The sequence below is a fragment of the Microcaecilia unicolor genome, chromosome 5 (genome assembly GCF_901765095.1).
Source record: "Microcaecilia unicolor chromosome 5, aMicUni1.1, whole genome shotgun sequence".
Classification (NCBI taxonomy): domain Eukaryota; kingdom Metazoa; phylum Chordata; class Amphibia; order Gymnophiona; family Siphonopidae; genus Microcaecilia; species Microcaecilia unicolor.
The window spans coordinates 185,960,288-185,984,176 of NC_044035.1; the positions used below are offsets into that span (position 1 = coordinate 185,960,288).

Genomic DNA, 23,889 nt, shown 5'->3' on the forward strand with positions numbered 1-23,889 from the left:
GGGGAGGGGCAGGGGTCCTGAGACCAGAGGGGAGGGGATCTTGACACATGACAGGGGGCGAGGGTATCCTGAGACCAGAGGGGAGGGGGTCCCCACACCACAGATGGAGAGTGGGAGGTATCTCTGTCACACACACATTCTCTAGCTCACAGTCAGTGTCTTTCTCTCTCTCACTCTCACACAGTCTCTCATACTATGTCTCACACTGTATCACATTCACTCTCTATGTGTCACAGAGTCACTCTCACACACTCTCTCTGTCTCACAGAGAGTCTGTGTATCGCACACATACTCTGTCTCACACACAGTGTATCTGTGTCAAACACACTCTCTCTCTCACCGTCTCACATACACACTCGCACACACTCTCATTCTGACACACACTCTCTCTTTCACAGACACACTCGCACCCAGACTCACTCTGTCTGTCACACACACAGACACTCACTCTCACACACACTCTCTGAAACATACACACTCCGAGGAAAACCTTGCTAGCGCCCGTTTCATTTGTGTCAGAAACGGGTCTTATTTACTAGTTTGTTATAAATCGTAATCCGTATGCTATTTGGAAGAGCTGGTTATAGCATGTGTTATATTCATGCAGAGAATTTTTTTCTTCTGGTAAAGGACACAAACAGATATCACGTTATGAGAATCAGGTGCTCAACATTCAGAGTTTCTATTTATGACATTTATATCCCACATTAAAATGAAGATACTTACCTGTAGCAGGTATTCTCCGAGGACAGCAGGCTGATTGTTCTCACTGATGGGTTGGCGTCCACGGCGGCCTGGAACTGGAAATTTTTCTCAGCAAAAATAGGCAAAACTTTGCCATATCCTTCCAGAATGCGGGCGGGCGGGCGGGCGACTCCCCGCTCAGTTATGTCAAAAAGCAAAGAGAAGAAAACAACTCCAAAGGGGAGGAGGGTGAGTTTGTGAGAACAATCAGCTTGCTGTCCTCAGAGAATACCTGCTACAGGTAAGTATCTTCGCTTTCTCCGAGGACAAGCAGGCTGCTTGTTCTCACGATTAGGGTATCCCTAGCACCCCAGGCTCACACAAAACAAAAAAGGTCAATTAGGGCTCACAACGGTGAGGATATAACAAAGATTGACCTACGAAGTAAAAATCTGAGAGTGCAGCCTGGAACAGAACAAAATTGGGTCTGGGGGGGGGTTGGAGTTGAATTCTAAACCCCGAACAGATTCTGCAGCACCGACTGCCCAAACTGACTGTCGCGTCGGGAATCCTGCAAGAACTTAGGGTGAGTGCAGAGGACTACTCTGTCGTGATGAAATTTGAGATAAGGCGCATGCACTACTAAGGCTTGAAGCTCACTGACTCTACGAGCTGAAGTAACAGCCACCAAGAAAATGACCTTCCAGGTCATTGACCTTCCAGGAAAAATTACATTGGCTTCCACTCAAGGAACGCGTTACTTTTAAAGTTTGTACACTAGTCCATAAGATCATCTACGGCGAAGCCCCAGCGTACATGTCTGATCTAATAGACCTACCACCCAGAAACGCTAAAAGATCATCCCGAACACACCTAAACCTCCACTTCCCCACTTGCAAAGGCATGAAATACAAGACGTTGCACGCGTCAACCTTTTCCCACAAGAGCACGCAGGCATGGAATACACTACCGCGTAACCTGAGAAGGATTGACGATCAAGCTTCCTTCCGTAAACTACTAAAGACTCACCTGTTTGAACAAACTTACGGAAAGAGCCAACTCACATAGAGTCCACACTCACTATTCATCAATGCATTTTACATCCACTTTGATCCCTCATCCCGCACCCCAATCTATCACGCACCTATCCACGGAACTATGGACACCATATGTCTTTGTCTAACACTACCCTTTACCTTCCCATTGCCCCCTTCCAATTACTTCTATGTTGATATCCCATTGTCATATTCCAAATCTGATATTTGAATGTCTCTTATACCTTTGCACAATGTAATCCATAACCAAATTGTAACAAATGTATTTCTATTATTCATATCCTATTGTAAGCCACACTGAGCCCGCAAAAAGGTGGGAAAATGTGGGATACAAATGCAATAAATAAATAAATAAATAAATAAATACTTCAGATGGCAGGAATTCAGTGGCTCAAAAGGAGGTTTCATCAGCTGGGTGACAATGACGTTGAGATCCCATGACACTGGAGGAGGTTTGACCGGGGGGGGGGGGGGGGGGGGGCTTTGACAAAAGCAAACCTCTCATGAATCGAACAACTAAAGGCTGTCCAGAGATAGGCTTACCCTCTACACGACAATGATAAGCACTAATTGCACTTAGATGAACTCTTACAGAGTTGGACTTGAGACCAGACTCTGACAAGTGTAGAAGGTATTCAAGCAGGGTCTGTGTAGGACAAAAACGAGGATCTAAGGCCTTGCTGTCACACCAGACGGCAAACCTCCTCCATTTAAAAGAGTAACACCTCTTCGTGGAATCTTTTCTGGAAGCAAGCAAAACTCGGGAGACACCCATATAAAGACCCAAGGAAGCGAATTCTATGCTCTTAACATCCAAGCCGTTAGAGCCAGAGGCTGGGATGCAGAAGCGCCCCTCGTTCTGAGTGGGTTGGAAAACAATCTCCACGGTTCTTCGGAGGACAACTGCAGAAGAAGAGGGAACCAAATCTGATGCGGCCAAAAGGGAGCAATCAGAATCATGGTTCCGCGGTCTTGCTTGAGTTTCAGCAAAGTCTTCCCCACCAGAGGTATGGGAGGATATGCATACAGAAGGCCCTCCCCCCAATGCAGGAGAAAGGCATCTGACGCTAGTCTGTCATGGGCCTGAAGCCTGGAACAAAACTGAGGGACCTTGTGATTGATCTGAGTGGCAATAAGATCCACCAAGGGGGTGCCCCACGCTTGGAAGATCCTGCGCACTATGCACGAGTTGAGCAACCACTCCTGAGGTTGCATGATCCTGCTCAACCTGTCGGCCAGACTGTTGTTTACGCCCACCAGATATGTGACGGCGAGCCCAACGCCACATCTGGACGGCTTCCCGACACAAGGGGCGAGATCCGGTGCCCTCCTGCTTGTTGATGTAGTACATGGCAACCTGATTGTCTGTCTGAATTTTAAAAATTTGATTGGGCAGCCAATCTCTAAAAGCCTTTAGAGCACTCCAGACCGCCCGCAACTCCAGGAGATTGATCTGAAGACCTGATTCCTGGAGGGACCAAGCTCCTTGAGCGTGAAGCCCATCTACATGCGCTTCCAACCCCAGGAGGGATGCATCCGTTGTCAGCACTTTTTGAGGCTGAGGAATGTGGAAGGGACGTCTCAAGGTCAAATTGGATTGAATTGTCCATCACTGAAGTGAAAATCGGTGGAGAGCTGGATCGCATCCTCTAGATTCCCTGCAGCCTGATACCACTGGGAAGCTAGGGTCCATTGAGAAGATCTCATGTGAAGGCGGGCCATGGGCGTCACATGAATTGTGGAGGCCATATGGCCCAGAAGTCTCAACATCTGTCAAGCTGTGATCTGCTGAGACGCACTGGCCAAGGAAACTAGTGACAGAAGATTGTCTGCCCTTGCTTCGGGAAGATAGGTGCGAGCCATCTGTGAATACAGCAGAGCTCCAATAAATTTCAGTCGTTGAACAGGGAAAAGATGGGAGTTGAGGTCATTTATAACAAACCCAAGTAGCTGCAGCAGTTGAAAAGTCATCTGCATGGACTGTAGAGCTCCTGCCTCTGAGGTGGTCTTCACCAGCCAATCATTGAGATAAGGGAACACATGCAATCCCAGTCTGCGCAGCGATGCTGCAACTACTGCCAGGCATTTTGTAAAGACCCTGGGCGCAGACACAAGACCAAAGGACAGCACACAATACTGGAAGTGCTGTGTTCCCAGACGGAATTGAAGATACTTCCTGTGAGCTGGAAGTATCGGGATGTGTGTATAAACATCCTTTAAGTCCAGAGAACATAGCCAATCGCTTTTCTGAATCATGGGAAGAAGGGTGCCCAGGGAAACCATCCTGAACTTTTCTCAGACCAGGTATTTGTTTAGGGCCCTTAGGTCTAGGATGGGACGCATCCCCCCCCCCCCCCCCCCCCCGTTTTCTTTTGCACAAGGAATTACCTGGAATAAAATCCCACCCTTCTTGCCCTGGGGGCGCTGAGAAGGGCGGAGAGTTCCTCTGCAAGTACCTGTCTGTGCTGGAAGCTGAAGGACTGAGTTCCTGGTGGGCAATTTGGAGGTCTGGAGATCAAATTGAGGGAGTATCCTAACCGGATTATTTGAAGAACCCACCAATCGGAGGTTATGAGAGGCCACCTTTGGTGAAAAAATTTTAACTTCCCTCCGACCGGTAGACACTTTTATAGCGGCTATGCTACTACTACTACTACTTAACATTCCTACAGCGCTAGCTGGAGCCAGTCAAAAGCCCATCCCTTACTTTTGCTGGGGAGCTGCAGCGACCTATCTGGGCGCATACTGTTGATGCGAACGAGCGCGCTGGGGCTGAGCCTGAGAAGGCTGTCGGGAAGGTGGACTGTACTTACGCCTATTGTAAGGATAGGGAGCAGTCCTCCTTCCCCAGAAAAATCGTCTACCTGATGAGGTAGAAGCGACCGGCGGCTGTTCGACCACATGCTCGACTTTCCCCCCGGCAAGGGACATCCGCAGACTGACGCACCGACACCTCCTGGATGGGGGGTGAGCGCTCCTCCCGGCGTCGGCGCTTCACGGGTGCCGAGTCCTTCGACGCCCCGGAGCTCCCGGTACAGTGCTTAGGAGACCGATGACGATGCTTCTTCGCCTTCACTCGATGCACGTCATCGATACTCCTCGGTACCGACGAGGAAGACGTGGAATCCATACGTCTCCTCGGGGTCAGGTCCGAGAGTGGTCGGTTCCGTGGGGCCTGCACAGCAGAAGTCTTCAAGACAGGTGGAGACCCACTCGACAGCTTACTGCTCCCAGCGTGTGGTCTCCGGGCAGCCATTACCTGCGCTCCCGAAGTCAATGCCATCTCCGGTGCCGATATCGACGCTGCCGACCTCGGTACCAATGTCGACACCACAGAACCACACGAAGCTCCAAAAAGACGGTCCTGCTGAGCTTGTCTCGACGCCTGTGTCCGCTTTTTCAAGCTAAGACACAACTTACATGCGTCTGGGTGATGGTCGGCCCAAGGCACTAAAGACACCACGCGTGGGGATCGGTGCCTGAGATCGTCCGGTTGCACTGAGTACACTTCTTGAAGCCGCTGGGAGTCCTTGATGACATGGATGAAAAAATCGCAGCAGCGAAATCAAAATTTGCGATGGTGCCGAAAAAGAGGCACAAAAAGGAAGACCCGCGGCCTAAGAGGGCCGCAGTGAACAGCGAAAGGTAACAAGGGGACCAAAACTAAAGAAAATAAGGGGGGGGGGGGGGGGTTAAACGGGAAGGTAACTCTGAGAAACAAAAGGAAAGAAAGAAACTAAGAGGCAGAACACCTAGAGTACGCGAAAGCTCTTTCTTCAGGCTGAAATGGAGAGAGACCAACAAGCAGCCACTCTCCAACTGCGGAAAAGAAAAAACTGAGTGGGGACATGGCCGCGCATGCGCGGTGCGCACGCCCAGCGTTCTGGAAGGATCTGGCAAAGTTTTGCCTATTTTTGCTGAGAAAAATTGCCGGTTCCGGGCTGCCGTGGACGCCAACCCATCAGTGAGAACAAGCAGCCTGCTTGTCCTCGGAGAAACATGAATTAGGTTGAAACCTGGGAAAATTTAAAATCTATTTTTTTTCCCGTGCCTAGATCAAAAGAGAAAGATGGTTTGTGGGAACTTGCTCCTTTTGTTTTGTGGAATGCAGTGGTATATTATAAAAATGTGCTTAGTATTGTTTAATACTACTATTTAAAAGCGAGATATTCAATAATGAAGGCAAGGGAAATTAGGCTCTTACCTTGGTAATTTTCTTTCCTTTAGTCACAGCAGATGAATCCATTAACTGATGGGTTGTATCCACCTACCAGCAGGTGGAGATAGAGAACACTGAAGAACCACAGTGACCCTTGGATGGCTAGCCCCATCTGCCTTCAGTATTTAAAATTTCCAAAGCAGAGTGAATCATAAAGGTAGAATAACATAAACTTTCCTCACAGCGAACAACGCCCCAGAACCGGAGCAATAACCACACAAAGGAGGGACGAACTCAACCTCCTGCAATAGAACAGCATGTTCTCAGAGCTTGAGAGCTTGTCTTCAGCTCCTTCTGATGAGATACAATATCTGCATGAAAGATCTGAACAAAAAACAGTCAGACAGGGAGGGATCATGGATTCCTCTGCTGTGACAAAAGGAAGAGAAAATTATCACGGTAAGAACCTAATTTTCCCTTCCTTGTCATCAGCAGCAGTGCTGCATCGGGACGGCAATACTGCATCGGGACTCCACAAACATGTCTCTCACCAGGGCACCAAATTCCAATCGGTAACCTTCTCTGATCAGGTCCAGGACCCACTGATCCGAAGTAATCTTGGTCCACTCCTCGAGAAAGAGGGAAAGACGTCCTCCTACTGCAGGAATTGAGGAGTGGACCGGCGTCCCATCATTGTGGAGGACGCCCCTGAACTCCTGGCCGTGACCCGGCCGCAGCGGAGCGTTTGTCCGAGTGAAAGGAGTTCCTCTGCTGAAAACGGGCATGTTGAGAAAACCCAGCAGAGCGCCCCGGGCGATACCTGCGAGCTTCACGGAAGTGAGGTCTGGAAGAGGAGGGAAACACAGGACTCTTGGAAGAAGGCCTCGGCCTATCCTCAGGTAACCGCTGGGGCTTAGAGTCCCCTAGGTCTTTAACAATCTTCTTCCTCTCCAAATGAGGCCCCGAAAGGGTAACCTCACCAGCCTTTGCTTAGAGGCAATCCAGCTTATTTTCGAAAGAGAAAAACGCCTATAGTGCGACCTAAATCGGGAGATAGACGTTTGTCTCGCAAAGGCGCCCAAATCGGTATAATCGAAAGCCGATTTTGGGCGTTTCCAACTGCACTCCATCGCGGAAACGAATAAAGTTGACGGGGCGTGTCGGAGGCGGAACTGGGGCATGGTTATCAGCCGAGGACAGATGGGCGTCTTTAGCTGATAATCGAAAAAAAGGCGTATTTACCGTGATTTTGGGTCACTTTTTTTGGACCCTTTTTTTTCACAAACAAGTCCCAAAAAAGTGCCCCAACTGCCCAGATGACCACTGGAGGGAATCGGGGATGACCTCCCCGGACTCCCCCAGTGGTCACTAACCCCCTCTCACCAAAAAAAAACCCACTTTAAAAACTTTTTTCCCAGCCTGTATGCCAGCCTCAAATGCCGTACCCTCCTCCATGACAGCAGAATGTGTTCGATCCTGTCACAGCCTTTCCCTGGGTCAGATGTGGCTCTCGGGTGCAGTACAGGGTCACATTAGCATTGCACTGTGGTGGGTGTAGGGATTGGGCTCCGTGATTTCATTAGCTTGTGTTACAGTCTCACAATGTTGGTAGTTGGTAGGCTCTTCTCCCATGGTGCTTTTCCCCCTGCCTACTAGGTCAGAGTGTGCCCTGTTGTGTTTCCTGTTGTAGTCCATGTGGTAGTGGCCATTTTTGTAAGCCAGTTTTAGTTCCCTTTCCTGTGTTAGCCACGTTAGACAACTTAGTTCTTCTCTTGATTGTGGCTGAATGAGGGCATTGTACAGCATTCTGCCAGTTCTGACCTACTGCTCATCTCAGTACCAGGGAGACTCGTTGCCAGTGGGGCACAACCTCTGATCTGCAGTTAACTGTGAGTAAAGGCGGTTATTCCAATAAAGGACGTTTTCGTAGAGATTAGTCTTCAGGTGTCAACTGGTGTGCCAAGGTTATATAGCAGCAACCAGTCCTAGAGGCCTGCATGTATGCAGGTCCCTGGAGCACTTTTAGTGGGTACCGCAGTGCACTTCAGCCAGGTGGCCCCAGGCCCATCCCCCCCCCCCCCCCCACCTGTAACACTTGTGCTGGTAAATGGGAGGCCTCCAAAACCCACTGTACCCACATGTAGGTGCCCCCTTCACCCCTAAGAGCTATGGTAGTGTTGTACATTTGTGAGTTTTGGGGGAGGGGGGTTGGGTGTTCAGCATCCTTGGTAAGGGAGCTATGCATGTGGGAGCTTTTTCTGAAGTCCACCGCACTGACGTAGGGTGCCCAGTTGGTGTCCTGGCATATCAGGGGGGTGAGTGTACTACGAATCGTGGCCCCTCCCATGACCAAATGGCTCGGATTAGGACGTTTTTGAGCTGGGCGTTTTTAGTTTCCATTATCGCTAAAAAAAACAAATGCCCAGCTCAAAAACGTCCATTTTTTCGAAAATACGGTTCGGCCCGCCCCTTCACGGACCCATTCTCGGAGATAAATGCCCATGGAGATAGGCGTTTCCGTTCGATTATGCCCCTCCCTATCAGCCGCCCAATGCCGCAGCCAAAGAAGGCGGCAGGCAGAAACTGCCACAGACATCTGCTTAGCTGAAGCTCTGACCAGATCATAAAGGGCGTCAGCCAAAAATGACAGGGCCGACTCCATCCGTGGGGCAACCTCAGAGAGGGACTCCGCACCATCCGCGGGCTGATCCACCGCCTGTTGTAACTAGGAAAGAAAGGTCTGGGCTGTATAGGAACTGCAAATAGACACCCTTAAGGCAAGGCCTGATATTTCAAAGGACTGCTTCAGCGCGAATTCTAGCCTAGAGGGAGAGTGCCCCTCGGACTCAGACCATTGAGCTGAAATAAGCTCCTGGATGGAGTCATCCACAGGAAAGGCCCGAGTAGGCTTCTTAGTACTCGCCATCCTAAGATTAACAGAGGAGGCATCGCCCTTGGAAGATCATCAATCGAGAGGGCCTGCAAGGCGTCAGCAATGAGAGCTGGCAGCTCGTCGCGGTGGAAAATCCGAACCGCATTGGGATCATCCAAATCCAGTGGCAAACTGGCACCCTCCTCCGGATCATCCGTCCATGAGGGCCTGCCAGATCCCTCAGGCTCCCCACAGCCTGATCACGGGGGGAAGGGGGGGGGGGGGAGATGTGCCACTTTCAGACTGGGAATTTATCCATCTATGTTTAGTGTCTTTCCAATGCTTGGGGGAAGAAATAACCTCTGTAGCCATCCCTGGGCCATCACCACCTGAAGGGAATCCAGAATGCAACGCAGTGTCAGACACCTGCAGCAGAGCTCTTTTCAGCATGAAGGCCTTATGCATCAGTAGCACAAACTCAGGGGAGAAAAACTCACCCTGGCCGTCCATCCCCGAATTAGGAGAAGGAAAAATTAGTTATTACCTGATAATTTTCTTTCCATTAGTCCCGACAGATCAATCCAGAGACTGGTGGGTTATGTCCCTCTGCCAGCAGGTGGAGATAGAGAGAACTTCTGAGGCTCTATATGTGGTCATGTGTCACCATTCCAACCTCAGTATTATCCATATCAAAGCCATGAAGATGTCCAACTCCCAATAGAGAGCTAGTCTCCTGTTTTTTTCAATAATTTCAGGACACCCTGCTACCGCAAAGGCGGGAGGAACTCATGCAGCTCACAGCCAAAAAGGAAATTGCTCCAAATATTTATAACAACTCAGCAAACTGGAACTTCAAACCTACAAACAACAGTAAATATAACAGAGACACAGAATCTTCCAGGGAGGGCCTCTGGATTGATCTGTCGGGACTAATGGAAAGAAAATTATCAGGTAATAACTAATTTTTCCTTCCATAGCATCCCACAGATCAATCCAGAGACTGGTGGGATGTACCCAAGCAGTTCTTACATAGGGTGGGACCCAGCGATCCCAGTTTGCAGAACCGAAGCTCCAAAGGCAGCATCCGCCCTGGCTGCCACATCCAATCGATAGTGTTTGACAAAAGTATGAACTGAGGACCAAGTGGCCTACCTACAAATCTCATCCAAAGAGACCGACCTAGCCTCTGCTACAGAAGTCGCCTGCGCCCTAGTAGAATGAGCCCGAATTTGACCCGGAGGTACCTTACCGGACACGATGTACGCTGAAGCAATAGTTTGCTTCACTCAACTAGCTACTGTCGCCTTAGAAGCTTGCTGTCCTTTCTTGGGCCCTGCAAAAAGAACAAAGAGATGATCCGAAGAGCGAAAGTCATTCGTCACCTCCAAATATTTAATAGTAGCCCGTCTCACATCCAAACACCTGAGAGCACGAAAATCAGACGGATGCTCCTCTCTACGAAAAGAGGGAAGACAGAGTGTCTGATTCAAATGAAAACGCGAAACCACCTTGGGCAAAAAGGATGGAACTGTACGCAGAGAGTCCCCTGCCTCCGTAAAACAAAGAAACAGATCTCTACAGGATAACGCCTGAATTTCAGAAACTCTGCGTGCTGAAGAAATTGCTACCAAAAACACTGTCTTCAAAGTCAACTCCTTGACTGACAACTGAGACAAGGGCTCAAAAGGAGGCTTCTGCAATGCCTTCAATACCAGATTCAAATTCCACGACGGAAACACTGGAGTCCGCGGAGGGTGCAAATGCTTAACCCCCCCACAAAAAACGAACTACATCCGGATAAGAGGCTAAAGAAGAGCCACTTATACGACCTCTAAAACACGCCAAGGCCGCTACCTACACCTTTAAGGAGCTCAACGACAGACACTTCTCCAGACCATCCTGCAAAAAGGCCAAGATTGCCGAAACCGGCGCTGAAACAGCCGACTGACCTGTAACTGCACACCATGCCTCAAAAATCCTCCATACTCTAGCATAAGCTGTTGAAGTGGAACGCTTCCTAGCCCGCAACATAGTGGCAATCACTTTCTCCGGATAACCTTTCCGTCTCAACTTGGCCCTCTCAATAGCCAGGCCATAAGACCAAAAGGGGAGGGATCCTCCATTAAAATGGGACCCTGACATAACAGCCCCCGATGAACTGGAAGCCGTAATGGATCGCCTACTCGAAGGCGTACCAGATCCTCATACCACAGACGCCTGGGCCAATCCGGCCCTACAAATATCACTTGGCCTGGATGCGTCGCTACTTTTCCCAAAATCCTGCCTATCATAGGCCACGGAGGAACACATACAGAAGACCCGCTAGAGGCCAAGGCTGCAGAAGGGCATCGATCCCCTGAGACCGCGAGTCTCTGTCGCGGCTGAAGAACCGCTCCACTTTGGCATTGCTCGTCCGTGCCATCAAATCCATCACCGGAACACCCCACTGGTTCGTAATCGAGACCGCTTGATCGGAGAGCTCCCACTCCCCCAGATCCAAAGTATGCTGACTCAGGAAATCCGCTTCGATGTTGAGTGTCCCCGCAATGTGTGCCGCCAAAATCTGCGTCAAATGACTTTCCGCCCAGCGGCAAAGTCGCCGCGCCTCCTCGTCCAGAAGACGGCTCCTGGTGCCTCCATGACGGTTGACATATGCCACCGCTGTCACATTGTCGGAAAGGACACGAACTGAGCTCCCCGCTAGGTTCGCCTGAAAGGCCAGTAAAGCTAGCCGCACTGCTCTGAGTTCCAAACGATTGATGGACCAAGATGCCTCCCTCTGGGACCAGGCTCCCTGAGCCGTAAGACCCTGACAATGTGCCCCCCATCCTGACAGACTGGCATCCGTCGTCACCACTATCCAATCCAGCACCGCCAAGAGCATCCCCCGACTCAAATGGTTGTCCTGGAGCCACCAACGCATCTCCATCCTGACCTTCGGTTCCCAGAATAACCGAACCGAGTAATCCTCTGACACCGGAGACCAGCGACTCAACAGGGATCTCTGCAGAGGCCTCATGTGTCTCCTGGCCCAGGGAACCACTTCCAGCGTCGCCACCATGGTCCCCAAGACCTGAACATAATCCCAGGTCCTGGGCGCAGGGCTGCGCAGAATCCTCCGTACCTGCGTCTGCTACTTCAATCTCCTGCCTTCCAGCAAGAACACTCTGCCCAACTGGGTGTCGAATAACACCCCTAGAAATTCCAACGACTGAGACGGAACCAAATGACTCTTGTCCAAGTTGACAATCCAGCCCAAGGACCGGAGCAGCCCGACTACCTTGTCTGTCGCTCTCACGCTGTCCTGAAAGGATGGAGCCCGAATTAACCAGTCGTCGAGAAAAGGATGCACTTGCACTCCTTCCTGCCGCAGAAACACTGCAACCACAACCATAATCTTGGAAAACGTCCGCGGCACCGTCGCCAACCCGAAGGGAAGCGCATGGAACTGAAAGTGCCACCCCAGAACCACAAACCGAAGAAACCGGTGATGCAGAGGCCAAATGGGAATGTGCAAGTATGCCTCTTTGAGATTGAGAGAAGTAAGAAATTCTCCGGGCTGTACTGCTATCACGGTCCGCAAAGTCTCCATGCGAAAATGACGCACTCGCAGCGCCTTGTTTACCCCCTTGAGATCGAGAATGGGCCAAAAGGATCCCCCTCTTTCTTTGGCACTACGAAATAGATGGAATAACGTCCCAGGCCGTGCTGTGCCACCGGAACGGGCACGACAGCCCCCAGGCGAATGATTGTCTAAAGTCTCTCTGACCGCCCTTCTTTTCCTTAGAGACTTGCAAGGAGATTCCACGCAAAAGTCTGAAGGAATTCGAACAAATTTGAGTTTGTAACCGTCTCAAATTACCTCCAACACCCACTCGTCTGAAGTTACCCTGGTCCATTCCTCCAGAAAAAGGGACAGCCGTCCCCCTATTGACTCCGGAAGATGGACCAAGGCCCCATCATTGGGCACAAGTTACCTTGGAGGAACCAGAGGCTGTGCCGCCAGAGCGGCGCTCCCCCAAAATGGCTGCTGTTTCTGCGGAAACCGGGGCTTAGCAAAGGCCCCTGTCCGTCCCGGGCGATAGCGCCTGACATCACGAAACCTGGACCAATTGGAGCTCGCCTGAGCAGAAGACCTAGGCCTATCTTCTGGCAACCGCTGGCCCTTAGAGTCTCCCAGATCCTTAACAATCTTGTCCAATTCCTCACCAAACAGCAGCTTTCCCTTAAAGGGCAAACGCGCCAGTCGAGACTTAGAAGCCGTGTCCGCAGACCAGTGCCGAAGCCACAACCAACGGCGGGCCACCACCGATGGGGTGACGCCCGAAGAACATCATACAGAAGGTCCGCCAGATACGCGAGCGACGGTAAATTTGCCACCAACTCTTCCGTGGACGCCGCCTTCTGTACCCAAGACAGACAAGCCCTGGCCACATAGGATCCGCAGGCCGAGGCCTGCATGGATAACGATGTCACATCAAAGGAAGCTTTCAAAGAAGGCTCCAACTTCCTATCCTGCGGATCCTTAAGCGCCGTGCCACCTTCCACTGGTAAAGTAGTGCGCTTAGTGACCGCTGTGATCAACGAATCCACTGTGGGCAAATGCAAATCTTCCCGCTCACCCTCTGGGAGTGGGTATAAACGTGCCATGGCTCTCGCCACTCTCAAGCCTGCATCCGGATTGTCCCATTGGGCCGATATCAGCACCTTCATAGCTTCATGAATATGAAAAGTACGAGCCGGACATTTAGTCCCCGACATAATGGAAGGAGCTACTGCGGAGGAACTACCCTCCGGAGGAGAGATATTGTATATATATGGCCGCCCTTGCTCTCAGTAAAATACAGGTCAATGGCTCAGGCTAAAGAGCTAGGCCTCTACAAGCAAATGGCTCATAATAAGAGCTGGGCTTCTCTTAAAAATCCAAAGTCATCTCTGATACAAAATACATTTTTCTGCAGCACAAGCTGAACTGAGTTCTCAGGGAGCTGGCACGGGAGGGGGTCTTTTGCTCTTATAAACATGCCTGGGACTGGCATCAGTGAAGAGTCATGAAAGATGTTTTGGGCTAATGAAAGTAGATAAGGGGTAGATGTACGTAGTTAGAGAGTACTCAGAGGGAGGGGGAGCTGAGAATAGCTGAGAAGAGCAGAATGACTGATTAAGTCATCTCGCCACCTGTGCTTTGCACCCCTTTTGTGTATAGTTGGAACCTGGGACCTAATGAAGTCACCCTTATCGGTTCCTTATCAACTGATAAGGGATAGCAAGTTCTGCTGACAAAGCTGGATCCCATTGGAATCCATTGGGTTGAGACAGTATAAAGGAAGCACCCCGAAAAGTGTAAGACGCAGAAGGAGAGACAGAGTACCACCGAGGGCTGATGTGTCGTGTGATTCTGTTCCACTGTATGATTGACTGAATTGCGGGTATCCTCATTATTGGGTAATGTATCAATGCTAATTAATACTAATAAACTATATCTCTTTAACCAATTGAAACTGGGTTCCTCTTTAATTACAGACTTAGCTACGGCTGAGCCTGTACTGAACTGCCATGAGCAGATTCAAGGTTGGGAAAGCTAGATATTTGGAGGGCATATGTAACTTTGCCCAGAGAGATGAGACGGGCCACTGCTTCCGCTGCTTGATTAGCAAAGGCAGATTCTGAGAAAATAAACAATATGCAAAATCTCCAAAACCTGAACAATGAGATTCGCCAACTCTTCCTGGCGAAATAACCGTGCCGCCGTGGGGACATCACCACCCTCAGACGGCAACTCCCCTTCCTCAAGCAACTCTGACCAGGCCAATTGAGACATCAGTGACAAATGACCGTCATATACCTCTGACCCCACATCGGAAACCACATCGATGTCCTGGGGCTCAACCCTAGGCCTCTTAAAACTAGAGGCAAGAATGACAGAGGAATCTTCTGGAGAGACTCCCAGAGACCCCTCCTTCGCAAGAACCCCTCCTGAGCATTTGAGTAAAAACGCTCTGTGCAGCAAAAGTACAAATTCCGGAGAGAAGAGGCTCTCAGAGCGTTCAGCGTCTCTCTCATGCAAAGAATCAGCCCGAGCAGAAGCTGTAGACTGAGCGGAGGGAATAACAGGCCCCGAGGCCGATTTTCCTCCTGATTCAAGACGGCGCGAGGGGACTCAGCGCAGGAAACATGGCGAACCGCATCTAAATCTTTTTCCGCCACTCTAGCCCCGGCCGAAGCTGCCGCCACGGTCCCAGCTGATCGCAAATCAGCTGATTTGCGAGACCGCGCTCCCAAAGCCACAGACGCCGGCTTTTCCTTCACAAGTGCCATGGCGCCAAAATCATCTGCCGGAGGACGGGAAATGGACCGCTCCGAGGCCCCGAGCAACAAAATGGACTGACCCCGTTCTGAATGCTCCTGCCCCGCTGCCGATCCGTCCTGCTCCAAAAGAGCTCTAGGGCAGTGATCGCACGCTCCCGACGCTGCTCTCCGGTTCCCACACAGGGAGCAGCGTTTCACTGACTCTGAAGGGGCTGCCATGTGCTCTCAACGAGAGGCACCAGAAAAACTTCTCTCTCCCCACTGACAGGCTAAGTATCCTCCCTTAGCAAGGTCCTCCACTGTGAGATACTGCACTACAACAAAATTGCTGCCAAAAGTTCCTTCTTTTTTTTTTAAACAGGAGTTTAACTCACGCGCTGCAACACAGTCAGGACAGAAATCAGCGGATGGGGGGAGAACGGGAGGGACCTGGCCCCACCAGGTATCCCAGCTCAGGACTCAGTGAGCACCTTAACCCCAGAGTCACTCAACTCATCCCGAGGGAACGGGCGAGGTGTCCCAATCCAGAGCTGCAGAGTTATGACCATCCACCTGCTAGATAGAGAGAATACTGAGGTTGGAATGGTGACACATGACCACATATAGAGCCTCAGAAGTTCTCTCTATCTCCACCTGCTAGCAGAGGGATATAACCCACCAGTCTCTGGCCTGATCTGTGGGGCGCTATGGAAATGGAGGTTGGCGCTCCTCTAGCAGCCTCGAAACGAGGCGTCCCCCTGCACTGACTCCTCCGCGACTGTGAGGGTCGAGTCATGCGGTGATTCCAAAATGGCGCCCGCTGCCAGCTCCATCGAGCGGGAAGAATCATAGCTCGCCATGCTCGTACTAGCGCGAGTGTCTAAGGAGCACATACTGCAAAGCCTCGCTGCTGACCTGTGTTTACCACAGTGGAAGCAGCGCTTAACTCCTTCAGCAGCCATCGCCCGACAGGACGGAAATATAGCAATAAAATGGCGGCTTCGCACCAAAACTTACCCCGCTCGGAACGCTGTCCGAGGGAACCTCCCCGGAGGAGCTGGGCACCACTCTCACCTCAGAAGACCGAGTCAACGAGCTCCGGTCACGCTGCACTGTACCAGAATCTCTGGAGAAAGCCTCAGAATAGCAACGCTGGATAAACGCACACTTTTTTTTTTTTAACGCTGTGAGGAAAATTGGAGGCAGGCAGCAACAGAGGGACTCCGGGAGGAGGGGGGAATGGGTAAGGCAGGGAAAGGGTAAACCTATATGCCTTTAAAGTGGGTACCACCAGCCACAACACCCCTGCTCAACTGGCAAAGCACAAGAGCCACCCCAGGCAGAAATCCAGGAGCTGATCAAGCTACGTCCACACCTGCTGGGAGATAAATACTGAAGGCAGATGGTGCTAGCCATCCAAGGGTCACTGTGGTTCTACAGTGTTCTCTATCTCCACCTGCTGGTAGGTAGATACAACCCATCAGTTAATGGATTCATCTGCTGCTGATGACAAGGAAACTACCTTCATGCAGAAGTCCAGAGTCAAAATGTGCTACATATATATTTATTTCTTCTTCAAGTCATTAACAGCATTTTCTCATTTATTACCCAAATGCGAACATAATTATGTTAATTAATAAGTTTTAGATGCTACTGAATTCTATCATTCTGTCTCACTGTATTTCCAGTTTTGGCACAGTATAAGTCACCACAAGGACAAAATATTAGAAAACTAATGGACTGCATTAGGGGCTTATAGCCCATTTAGTTGTTTAAACAAATGAGCTATCTACATGAAAGAAAATATTTTTTTTAATTATTTTGGCTTATGAAACCAATTGTCCCTGAAACATGCTCAAAACAGAATAATCCATTTGTACAAGAGAGACGAGGTGAACAAGTATTTCAAAAGTGCCCCAGTGAAAGGAAAGTTTAATTTTACTTCCAATCTTTAGAACACCAGGCTTCCCAAGGAAGATTACAACAAAAGGTAAACTGAACCCATCAGTAAACAGGATATCCTCACTGAAATTTGGCCATGCATTACTGTAATGTATAAAAGTGTAAAAAAATGAACACAAATAGTCTTTATTAGTACTGTTTCTCTACCAGCTACAATAATTTTTGAAGCTGTTTTAATGATATTGTTTTTAATTCATGATATTTATATCTACATATGGGAACCTTTTAAATAAATTAAAAAGCTGTCAAATAAGTAAAACAAACAAAAAAATATATATTTTTTTTTCCCCTCCACCTTTTAAGGCACTGCCTATCCAACTGGAACAGCTTTTGCCTTTTTAACGATGGACTATGCATAGGCAGCCCATTATTTCTAATAATCTTTTACTATTACTTTCAATAGAGTTTGCTATTGTTTAGGGTGAACCAGTGACTCCCCTACTGGCTTCAATACCATCTCCTGTTCTCAATCTAACCTCTCAGTCTGTACCTTATGAATCCACAAAGAAGATCTCCCCATAGGCCTGCTCCAGGGCCTTCCCACCTCTGCCTGCTCCCGTCTGATGTAACTTCCTGTTTCACAAAACAGGAAGTTGTATCAGACAGCGGAAGCAGGAAGAGGAGGGAAGGCCCCGGAGCAGACTTGTGGGGGATCTTCTTCTCTGCTCCATAAAGGTAAATACAGGAATGTGCAGCCTGGATTTCAAGAGGCAAAGAAGGCTCTGAATCAATCCTGAGTGAATAGATGCATGAAAGCAAAACATCTGAGTGAGTAATGTGCAAGGGAGTCTGAAGGATGGATCTGTGACATACAGCACTGGAATTTACCACTAAAACTTTTCCTTCCCTGGAGAGAGAGATATGGGGTTGGGGGGGGACAAGAGTGTTCAGAATCTTTTTGCCCTTAAGGAGTATGCAGTGGCATAACTATCACTGAGCAAACCTGGCAGAGGTTGGGGCCATCCGCTGGAGCCTAACACTGGAATATGGTGGTGTGCTTGGAGGTTAGTGTGTGTTGTACTTACTGCATTGCTGTGCTGCCTCTGATCCCATCTTTCAATCTCCTAATGTTTCCGTGGAGCAGGAGAAACACTTTGCTCAGCTGTCACGGAGCAAAGTATTGCAGATCTTACCATGAAATTTGGCTCCAAGACAGCAGAAAAGGAGGCACAAACCTTTGCTCCTGCTCCCCAGCCATGATGGGAAATTAAGAAACATGCAGGGTAATTGTAATGTTGCAGGAATGGATGCATGAATTACCCCTATTGTTAGCAGAATCTGTGGTACTTCAGGAGTCAAGCAGCACACACCAGAATGAGGGAGAAATCTTCTTTATTTGCCAGCAAACAAGCAGGACATCAGTTCTAGCTCTCTTCTCTCTCTCTCAGCTCTCTGGATGTTATGGCTTCTGTCTCAGCTGCTTCTCTCCTTCTCCTGTCTGTTCCTTCTGCTCTCTTTCTCCTGTCTGTTCCTTCTGCTCTCTTTCTCCTGTCTGTTCCTTCTGCTCTCTTTCTCCTGTCTGTTCCTTCTGCTCTCTTTCTGACGTAAGCTGCTTCTACTCCCACTTAAATACAGTCCTAACCTCTAGCCCCCCTTACTCTCCGATGGTAAAGAATGGATTGGTTACCCTTGCCTCAGCCAATCATTACTTTAAAAATATCAGTACATAGTTTGATATTTCTCAAACTGACCTATGACCTGGAGCCTCTCATGCTAGACCTTGTGGCTCCCATCTCTTACATTTTATTATATTCACATAATCCCAGCCATAGCTTAAACTGCTAACTGGGACTCTGGCATTCATTAAGGGGTCAAGGGGCCAGTCTTACTTAATAGCATACAGCTATAGTTTGTTTATTACTTTCAAGACCATTCCTATACTTAGCTAATCAATCAAGGAGAAGAGAGCTGACTTCTCTGACCTCTTTCACTTATTAGCTTCATACATGAACCAGCCAGAACTATGGCTAAGTCAACCATATGCTGATCTCTTCAACTACAGTTTTGCTTAGAAAGCAACACTGAGTTGAACAGACATTCTACACAGAAAACAAAACTTATTAATTACACAGAAAAACTATTCTAAAATACACAGAATCAATATTCCTTATAACAAATCTACATATCAAGAACTTCTAAAATCTAACTCATTTATATCTAGAATTATTTAACCAGCTTTAAAACTACTTTTAAACTACAGCATGTCTGGCTCATGCTTTGTTCATTCATAATAGTATACAGATGTGCCAGCATTTAGCAATCCATCAATCACAAGGGACAGAGTTTCATTTCTCACTGACCTTTCTAACCTTTAGCCTGGCAAACGTAAAATTTCTAAATAATCTAAACCAGATGACATTCCTCCATCACTTGCAGAACTGAACCAAACTTTTAAACCCCAATTAATATGACTTCTTATATATGTATAATTATGCCCACTGCCTCAGTAAGACTGCCACAGTGCTTTCTCTATCTCTCACTTAGCCCCAGCTCTGACTATACAGTGTCTCATGCTTTTAGAGCCACTAAGACTGAAAGATTTTTAATTTTTCTGTAACACAAACAAAACAGTACTGCCTTTCTCTCCCTCAGACTCCTATATTCTATTTGAATATTTCCAGTGCTGCCTTTCTCTCCCTAATATCCCTATATTCTGTCAAGATGGCCTCCCGACTGCTGGCTGCATATCTTCTGGCTTTCGTTATAAATTATTTCCAGACTTTTTGTTTTGTTAATTGTAACCCAACAATGGTTAAATAGAAGGAGAAAGTGAGAGTTTATCCTATGGAGCCCAACCTTCCTTACCAGGTTAGCAATCCGTCAAACATTTTTGTCAGGTGTGTCGGCCTCTGTTTTGGATGTGCTGCACTTTGGCAGGATCAGATGAAACAGCAGTCTTCCAAGAAGGGCATGTTGTTACCTTGAGCCCACTTGAGCAGTTTTTCCACAGTCTGCATTAGTGAGCACCAAGCAACTATGTGGTGCTGCATCACAGACAGATGATGTTTTGCGTTAGTGATGGAGGACTGTGTTTGGAAGATCTTCAGTGCACTGGCAGGTAAAGGGTCAGCTAGACAGACTGTTCCAGGAAGAGAGCACCAGAGTACCACAGAAGCAGCACTAAGAGCCAGCAGTGATCCCCCCTCCAAATGAATAGTGATCGTTGGACATGCTGGTAGGGCAAGTACAGTTCAATCTCTCTGTGACTGCTGCTTCTGAATCTGCCTTGGTTGGGGACTCTCTATGCTAAGTCTCTAGTGTGACCACAGTGCATTATGGTCAGTCCTGGTAAAAAATGGATGAAAAACTACTAAATCCATGTCAGATATTGCTGCTTTTAAAATTTGAAAGTGAGGTATTTGACTCCAACCTCAAGACGCATGCTTTTCTGGTTTGGAAAATGCATAATAAGGGCCTTAGAGGCGCAATGTGTCTGAAATGAAGATTGTCAGTGTAAGCTTGAGCAAGGATAAAGACTTGCTACATTGAAAACAGTTATAAAACACAAGGAAATTTGAGAAATACGCTTCATGCCTGCTGAGGAAGTGCCTCCACTTAACATACTTTCTCCTCACACTGAAGCAAAGATCATTAGTGAGCTGAAAATAAATCGGGAATTTCTATCAATGGATAGTCTGGACAGAACTGGCCTTCTGGAATCTCCAGCCCTGATGATATTGGAAGAGCTCCTATATCCAGCTTTGTATTTTGCATCTACCATATTTTTAGAGGAATAATCTGGATTTTCCCCAATCGTTGTAGACAAGGCTTGTCCAAGCCACATTCATATTTACAAAAAAAGTAGAATTCTTTGCTCTATATAAAGTTTAGGCTTTTTCAGTCCTTTATTTTTTGAACACTATGGCAATCAGTTTAGAAGGGCTATTTCCATTTGAGATGTACACGAACGTGGTACATAAATGTTTATCTTTGTGTAAGTGTCTAAATCCAAGTGCATACAAGTGGCATGATAGCGTGTTGCAGGTGCATTTTGGTGGGATTACAGCTGCACCTAGAAGATAGATATTTATTCCCCATTTCAGAAAGGGAATAAACATTGATGATCTAACAGATCAACCTCAGGATTTACACCTGCTACCAAGCACGTTTAGTTTTTGGCAAACTGCTCTCAGTCAGCAGCATTCCACTAAAGAAATTTAGGGGCATCCTGGCCACCAAAAGCCAGATTCACCAGTCTCTGTGATGGCATCAGGAAAGTACACATTTATATTTCTAAACTGGCTAAGACAAAACGTGTTATGTGTTGGTACTCACCATTGAAATTTTCTCTGGAGGACCCCCCCCCCCCCCCCACCCACCTTTAAAATGTTCATTTATGCCGTACGCATTCACCCTGGGAGATTCTATATATTGTGCCGAGCGTTCCCACGCCACAAATCCAAGTGTGTTCTTTAACAACGTGCAACTTAATTGGCTTAACAAGCCAATCAGCGATTTTAACAGCACTTAGCATGAAATGAGCACTAATTGGCAATAATTGGAATTACGCCACATAACTCGCTAAGTGTATTCTGTAATGCACATCGTTTAAATTCTAATATGCGGAGTCAAAAGGGGGCATGGTTAAGGGGTTCTAAAATTTTACACAGTTATAGAATATAGTCCTCTGAACCTAAATCTATACATTATTATGGCAATGTTTCCCTGTTATAAATAGATGCGCCTAAATCTAAGCACCACTTATAGAATACGCTTTGGGTGGAAATTTATTCCACATGGATTTTTCAGGCACCATATATAGAATCTAGCCCTCAACGCATAAACGTTCTCCTGTATTTTAGAACAGCTTCTACATCGCCAGATTCCATTCTAAAATACTAGTTTAAACTTGAGACGTGCCTGACCTGGATGTCTCAATTCTGACTTCTACAACCCTTTCTAAAATGGGGCTACCCATATGAAAGTTTTGTTTGTATGGACCTTTAGTAATAGAAATGATTTTTGTTTATGAGGTATGGGATTATAAACAATGAAGCTAATCTGAATTTAGATGCTCCAAGGTTTTATATCTGGAAGCATGCCCTTTCATATATTGTCACATATTACTGATAACGCTTTTCTAAGGTTTTTGATTAGAGTGATGTGTTGGCAATAGAGTGAAATTACATACCTGTAGCAGGTATTCTCCGAGGACAGCAGGCTGATTGATCTCACGATTGGGTGGCGTCCACGGCAGCCCAGGAATGCAAATCTTCCTAGCACAAACATTTGCTAGAGCCTTCGAGCGCGCGCAGGCGCCCCATCTTCCCACCCGTTCACGCGAAAGTCCTGCTTAGTTAAATTATAAAGCAATAACAAAGAAAAAGGACAACTCCAAAGGGGAGGCGGCGGGTTGTGAGAACAATACATCCTGCTGTCCTCAGAGAATACCTGCTACAGGTAAGTATCTTCGCTTTCTCTGAGGACAAGCAGGCTGCTTGTTCTCACGATTGGGGTATCCTAGCACCCCAGGCTCACTCAAAACAACAAAAAAAGGGGTCAATTGGGCCTCGCAACAGTGAGGACATAACAAGGACTGACCTACGAGCAGAACATCTACTGAGAGGTGCAGCTTGGAACAGAATAAAAATGGGCATACGGGGGTGGAGTTGGATTCTAAACCCCAAACAGATTCTAAAGCACTGACTGCCAAACCGACTGTCGCGTCGGGTATCTTGCTGAAGGCAGTAATGAGATGTGAATGTGTGGATTGATGACGTTGCAGCCTTGCAAATCTCTTCTATAGTGGCTGATTTCAAGTGGCCACCGACGCTGCCATGCTCTAACACTATGAGCCGTGACTGACCCTCAAGACTCAGCCCAGCTTGGGCATAAGTGAGGAAATGCAATCTCTAGCCAATTGGAGATGGTGCGTTTCCCGACTGTGACTCCCCTTACTGTTGGGATCAAAGGAACAAACATTTGGGCGACTGTCTGAAGGGGCTTGTCCGCTCAACATAGAAGGCCAATGCTCCCTTGAAGTCCAAGGTGTGCAACTGACGTTCAGCAGGGCGGGTATGAGGACGGGGAAAAAATGTTGGCAAGACAATTGACTGGTTCAGATGGAACTCCGACACCACCTTCGGCAAGAACTTAGGGTGTGTGTGGAGGACTACTCTGTTATGATGAAATTTGAGATAAGCAGCATGCACAACTAAGGCTTGAAGCTCACTGACTCTACGAGCTGAAGTAACAGCCACCAAGAAAATGACCTTCTAGGTCAAGTACTTCAGATGGCAGGAATTCAGTGGCTCAAAAGGAGCTTTCATCAGCTAGGTGAGAACGACGTTGAGATCCCATGACACTGGTGGAGGTTTGACAGGGGGCTTTGACAAAAGCAAACCTCTCATGAAGCGAACAACTAAAGGCTGTCAAGAGATAGGCTTACTGTCTACACCATAATGAAAAGCACTAATTGCACTAAGATGGACTCTTAGGGAGTGGTCTTGAGACCAGGCTCTGACAAGTGTAGAAGGTATTCAAGCAGGGTCTGTGTAGGACAAGAGCGAGGATCTAGGGCCTTCCTCTCACACCAGACGGCAGACCTCCTCCATTTAAAAGAGTAACACCTCCTCGTGGAATCTTTCCTGGAAACAAGCAAGATTCAGGAGACACCCTCAGAAAGACCCAAGGAGGTGAAGTCTATGCTCTCAACATGCAGGCCATGAGAGCCAGAGACTGGAGGTTGGGATGCACAAGCGCCCGCTCGTACCGAGTAATGAGGGTTGGAAAGCAGTCCAATCTCCACGGTTCTTATGAGGACAACTCCAGAAGAAGAGGGAACCATATCTGACGCAGCCAAAAAGGAGCAATCAGAATCATGGTTCCGCAGTCTCGCTTGAGTTTCAGCAAAGTCTTCCCCACCAGAG

At 48.1% G+C, this 23,889-nt stretch overlaps 1 long non-coding RNA gene across 1 annotated transcript; it reads right to left on the minus strand.

Moving 5' to 3' along the window:
* Window positions 1-1,257: 1,257 nt before the first annotated feature.
* Window positions 1,258-23,230, minus strand: LOC115470463. Its single transcript, XR_003942199.1, has 3 exons — window positions 23,202-23,230; window positions 1,812-1,817; window positions 1,258-1,326 (listed from the first exon to the last, which is right to left on the minus strand). It is a non-coding gene; the product is annotated as an uncharacterized LOC115470463 (long non-coding RNA).
* Window positions 23,231-23,889: the final 659 nt, after the last annotated feature.